This window comes from Anopheles ziemanni, chromosome X (genome assembly GCF_943734765.1).
Source record: "Anopheles ziemanni chromosome X, idAnoZiCoDA_A2_x.2, whole genome shotgun sequence".
Classification (NCBI taxonomy): domain Eukaryota; kingdom Metazoa; phylum Arthropoda; class Insecta; order Diptera; family Culicidae; genus Anopheles; species Anopheles ziemanni.
Window position 1 is genome coordinate 5,647,804 of NC_080707.1, and position 6,000 is coordinate 5,653,803.

Consider the following 6,000-nt stretch of genomic DNA (forward strand, 5'->3'; position numbering starts at 1 on the left):
GAGGTCCGTCGGTTCCGAAGGTCCGACCGAAAAGAGAGAGCGCAAGGATAAAAGATCGGGAAAATCCAAAAATTAAATTGCAAACAGTGCGAAGGGCCGTTGCCAATCAATCGGCGCGGGGCAGGGAAAGCGCTGGCACGTTCCCTCTACCCAAAAACCCCTCTACAAGGAGGGGCAAAAGATACAAAAAAAACTACTATTGGGAAGCGGAATTGTTTCCATCATCCTTCTCGACCAAAAGGGGCGCGTGGAGTTTTCTTCATTTGACTGTACACAATTTGTACTAATACTGGCTGGCCGAGAGAGAATAAAAAAAAACACCCGCCGAACGTGACGCCGGCCCCGTTTCGGGGGAGGGAAAAAGAAGATAGGAGGAAGGATAACAGTCTTCCCAAACCCCCGAAATGGATTGCTTCTGATCAATTTTCTACGGTCGTTCAATTTTATTTATTCTGTATCGCACCGCTACCAAACACCCTTTAGCGTACCCCGGACACTGAAAATCCAACCGTCGAGTTGGGAACAGAAATGGCGAGCGCCAGCTCGAATTTTCCTTCCCATCTTTCCCCCCTCGTCCACCAGCCGTCAGGTGGGAGGGATTAGATGAAAGCTAAATCCTTAATCAATAGCACGCATCCGACCGCCGAGTGGGGGAAAAGCGTGAAAATACCGGGTACCGATCGGCCAGCATTCCGTTTCATTTCCGTCCCATTTCCGCCTATGGCTTGCACTTCGTGGATCTTTTATTGCGTGTGTGCTGTTCAGTTTGTCTAACAATTTTTATTGAAAATATGTTCACTTTTAGTTTCCCTCTCTTTCAATCATTTTATGCGCCACCATTTTGTAAAACTAGTTTGTTAGATTGGGGAAAATATAGTTCAAAAGCAACGGTATGTGTTTTTGTTGTTTTGTTGTTGTTGAAAGCTGGCGTTACTACTTGAAGAATGTGTTTCACTTTAACCAACAATAGTCCCATTGCTTAGCTACTGGGACGGAAAACTATTTTACAAAACTTTCCACACAATATAAGCAAGAGGATAACAGTTTTAGGATGCGAACCGCATCAATACAAACTTTGGAAAAATAATAATCATACTTTGTTTCCATTATCTTTCCTTCTATTTTCCCCTGACAGGTACAAATGAAACCGAATGAGAATGAAGTTTGTTTTTCTTTAGGGACGGAAGAATGTGGAAAATTGCTGTTCTAGCTGGTCCATATGTATGTGTTTGTGTGTGTATTTTTTTTTGTGTTCGTTCGTTTCTGCAACTGCACTCGACAAAGATCTACTTCCACTGTTTTTTTTAACCCTCACATGGTGTCGTGTCCGTTAGGTGGTTTGTTTTTTTTTCTTCGATCGGACTGCAGGATATAACTACACTCACACACACCTTCATCTTTGCACCGGAGACTTCTCCGGGGGTTCAGCAACATTCCCACAGCAGAACAAGACCGAAACACACGGGCACACTCTTTGCGGAAAAAAAGGGGCGGCGAAGGGCGGGTGGAAAAATTTATGCTTCCTTTTAAGGGCCGAATTTATTTCCGGTTACATACCCCGGAACCCGGACCCAACCCCAAGCAGGGAATACGTTTTCAATTTGCCTTCAATTAGGCCATCGGAGAGCCCATCTTTGTATCGGGTGAACCCGAAATCGTGCGCGCGTCCGACGCTTTTCCGCTTTGCCGCGAAAGCGGAAAACTGGGATGGCGTCCGACGGCGACGACGCTGCAGCACATTATGCGCATAATTTACGTTCGGAGCCGGTCCGATCCGGTCACTTCAGCCGCAGCCGCCTCGTCCCCGGCGGTTTGGCTGCAAAATCGGTTGATTTACTTCGAATGTTGTTTTCTCCAATGTGTCCAATTGTTGTTACCCAAACCAAAGAAAAAACAGCACCAACCATTTTTCGTAACCCAATCCGCATCCATTACTCCGAGTTCAATTTGAATTTCAATTTTCTTGGTTCAATTTTAGGAGAAATTCATTTATCAATATGGCGGACCAAACGTTAAGCCACCTTCCAACTCTTTACCATTAGCGAAAGCCCAAACCCAAATCAACTCTTCAGGGAGGAAGGGTTTCCAGTGAGTTACAATTGTTTTAAGTTTATCTTTTTTTTTATTTATTTATTATTTATCGATATCACACTTCCTTATTTTCGTAACAATGTACGCTGCAACTGTTAAAAGAGATTTTAATATGAAGCGACTTTCCCGTATATGTACTACTCAACTATTTTTCCATTTTTTAATCATTGTTATTAAAATAAAATTTCACATTCTTGTAAATCTTGTCAAGAATCAAGCGTCAATATAACATGTTTACTTTACTGCTACACGCATGGAATACAATTGTGGATATAATTATGAAACAAATATGATAAAACCAATTTGTTTAAAGTGCAATGAACGTATGTTGAGAAAGTACAAAATTCTACATACACAAGTATTTAAACAAATAGTTAAAAGAGAAATATGAACTAATTTTAAAAATAATAATATGAAATATTGTCTTGTTGTTGCTTTCCACATTAAGAAACTAATATTTCATTTTAAAATAAGCTTAATCACTTGCAAAACATTAAAGCATCAAAACATAAGTTACAACAAGGAAAGGGTTGAGAAGAAAGAGAAAGCGGGAAATGTAACATTGATTTCTCATCCTAGAAAGTTTTGTAATTTGATTCTCTAACATTTCTTCCACTGTCGAAAAGTATCGAAACAACATTGGAAAATCCATAAAGGTGTAACGTAAACTGTTTTCCAAACGTCATTTAAAATTGTAGCGCAAAACGCACCCCGTTAATAGTTATTCAACTCTGTTTTGAATTTGCCTCCAATATTAAATGACAATTACTATATGAAATATGAAAAATTTATCATTTCTGAAATGGAAAATGAAGAATTGACGAGAGAAAAACATCCACTGGCGAACAGATCAGAAATTGATGACGGCAGTGGTCATAAACTAAACCGCAACAGAACGATGGTACGTTGCTTGCTTTGCGGGATAGATTGGGTGCCACCAAAAGCGCGAAAAGGATGAAAATAATCCGAGTAGTAGCCTACATATATCTCTCTGCAAGCCCGTTCTGGCGATTTGTTTTTCCGGATCGTCATGGGTTTCTTTTTTTTGTATTGTTGGAGTTCTATGGAACCATTTAAGGGGTGGACTCGTTGTTGGTTTGGTGCTAATGAAGGTGGCCATGCTTTATCACAGCTTCGGCAGCCGCGCCAGCACGATAGAGTCATTCCGCAGCGACGCAACGTTCGATCCGATGTTCGATGTTTTTCCGTGCACTCATCGTGGTAGGCCACGTGCAAATAATGGCCACGTTGCGCCACCGGAACTCGTCGTAATCGAATTCGTAGGCGCGTATGTCACGCCGGGTGTGGCCCGAAATCAATAACACCCCTCACACACCGCACACACCAACTGCCGGTGTTGCGTGAATCCAGCGGAAAAAGGGGGAAAACGGAACGGAAAGCGACGCTTCTATCGCCACGGAAACATTAAATAGATCTACTGGCACCGACGAGATCGTCAACAAATACGCACCCAGTGTGCAGGGGTTTCCCACCCCCTCGTCCCACTCCCCCACCCCTTCCTCCCACCCGAAAAGTGCCCATTTTCCGGCCATCGTTTTCCGTGAAGCCACGAAGCGGGCGCTGGGAATTATTATTTCCGACCGGAACACACTCAACTTCATCGCGGGCCTGGCTGTGTGTGTGTGTGAGTGTGTGTTTAACCCGCCGCCAACCGATACGCAAATACGCCCCCACCCCCTCGTTTGTCGGAAAAACCAGTCCTGGTTTGTTTGTCCAGCCTTCGGTCACTCGATAAACACATGCATTTCATTGGGAATGTTTTATTTACGACCCATTAGGCACCGGCACCCTGCAGGCGGTGCGGGGAGTGTTCCGGTACGATGCATTTCGGTGGCCCTGCTTGTCCTCTTGTGTGTAATCATATTTTCCAACCAAACGCAAACAGTTTCCCGGGGAACCGCCCAAAAAACCCCGCCATCGGTGGAGACACTTCCGGGCACAAAACACTGCAGTGCGTTTCGAGATCAAGGCCCCCTCCCCGCTTGCCGCGTGCCACCTAATTACACCCCCGGAAGCTCGAGGTAGCATCTTCAAGGGACAACAACGCGGAAGCATCACTGTTTTGTGACGGAGACGAAAACATCTTGAAGTGGAAAAAACTTTTCCCCCCGCGACCCCAGGACCAGGGGTGAGAACAGAAGAAGAGGAGGCTAGGAAGTGGGGACCGAGGTTGTGGGAAAGTTGTACGTTTTATATAAAACAACCGTTGAAGAGTTTTCGTTCGCCAAGGACCCTTCAGCCGGCTCGTTGCTATTAGCGTCGATTTCGTATCGTTTCGTAACCATTTTTTTTTTTTTTTTCGGGAAAGACATGTCGACTAGTGGGAGAGAGGGGGGGGGGGGGGGGGGGGGGGAGAGAGAGAGTGGGTGGGAAAGCCAACTACGGACGGGTGACATTCGGTTCGTCTTCTGCATTTCACGCTGCGGATCCGGCGTAAGCGCTCACCTTTGACCGTGCTTTTCCCCGTGAAGGTGCAACGATTCCCCCCCCCCCCCCCCCCCCCCTTTTGGATAAGAGGAAAACTTTTGCATCGTCCTTGAGTGAATCTTCTGTCAAGTGCTTTTCCTTGCCGCCAAACGGGTAAAACGCTCACCTTCCCGCGGATGCAGTTCGGTGGCTGCTGGAGTGGGCCGCTCGTTCCTTCGACGCGCACTCGGTTACGGTTACTTTACGCCCCCCCCCCCCTCCCCCTCCTCCCCTTCCTTCCCCCATTTCCCCGTTTTACTCACCCCTTAGTTTTCCACCCCCAAAAGTGACCTGCTGGCGACGACAAACAACTTTGACGGTGAAAAATTGTTGCAAAACCATACGTTCCTCCCGTTACAGGAACGATGACTGTGGTGTGTGTTTGTGTATGTGTGCTAAAGTGTTGTGTACTTTGTGCATCCAAGAGGGCAAGAACGGTGGACATAGAGCTCTTCGCGCAGGGCATAACAGGATTGAATTTCAAAGCCACCAATAACTTTGCTTCATTTCATTAGACGCTGGAATCGGTTCACCATTTGCTGCAATCTTATTTACATAAACTCTAATACACTGTAAGCTTTCAAAGCGTAAACGTTGAAACCCGTCAACAAAGTAATCGGAGCCTTTTTTACGCAAATCGTCTGAAAAGTTACCAAACCATTTCAATTTAATAGACACAATAACGGCATATTTAAAACGGCGTGTTGTATAAACCTTGTTGTATATCTCTGGTGGATACACCTTGACATATTTGTGTTAGTAAATGGTGTTTCAATTGTAAAATGTAGATGATTTTAAAAAAATGGTGACCAAACAATTCTTCAACAGCATCCGCAGTGTTTCAACTGCAAAAAACTAAAATATTCAATAAATTTTAACCCTTTCCACTCGAGCGACGCCAATACGGCGCCAAGCCAGTTGAAGCTGATGAAGTCGTACTCAATTTGCAGTTCTTGATCTATGCACTTCAGCGTTCAAAGTGACGTTTTGATATTTACGATGAATTAATAAATAAACTACGTAACTTTTCTACGCTATTTAAACGGTAAAGTAAACAGGGGCCCCTGCGCAATACTGTAAAAAAATGATAAATTTCCGTCTTGTTTATATGCTTTTCAAAAAAGTCAATGTTAGATATTACTTTTATCCTATAATCAATAAGTTTACTGGCTGGCTCCTCGAAACTTGAATTTATCAATCTTGTCTTACAATTCTCAATCATTTTTCAGAGTAAAAACTTATATAATTTTACTTCACCCATTAAAATTCGTATAAAATATTTGTTTAAACACGTAAATCGTTTTGCAAAGACTATATCTAGCAGGACAGGTCAAAAATACATTACTTGCATTTAAATTACTTGATATATTCCAAAATTTGGTTGATTTCATGCAAATGCATGTTTGTTTCCAATTAATACTC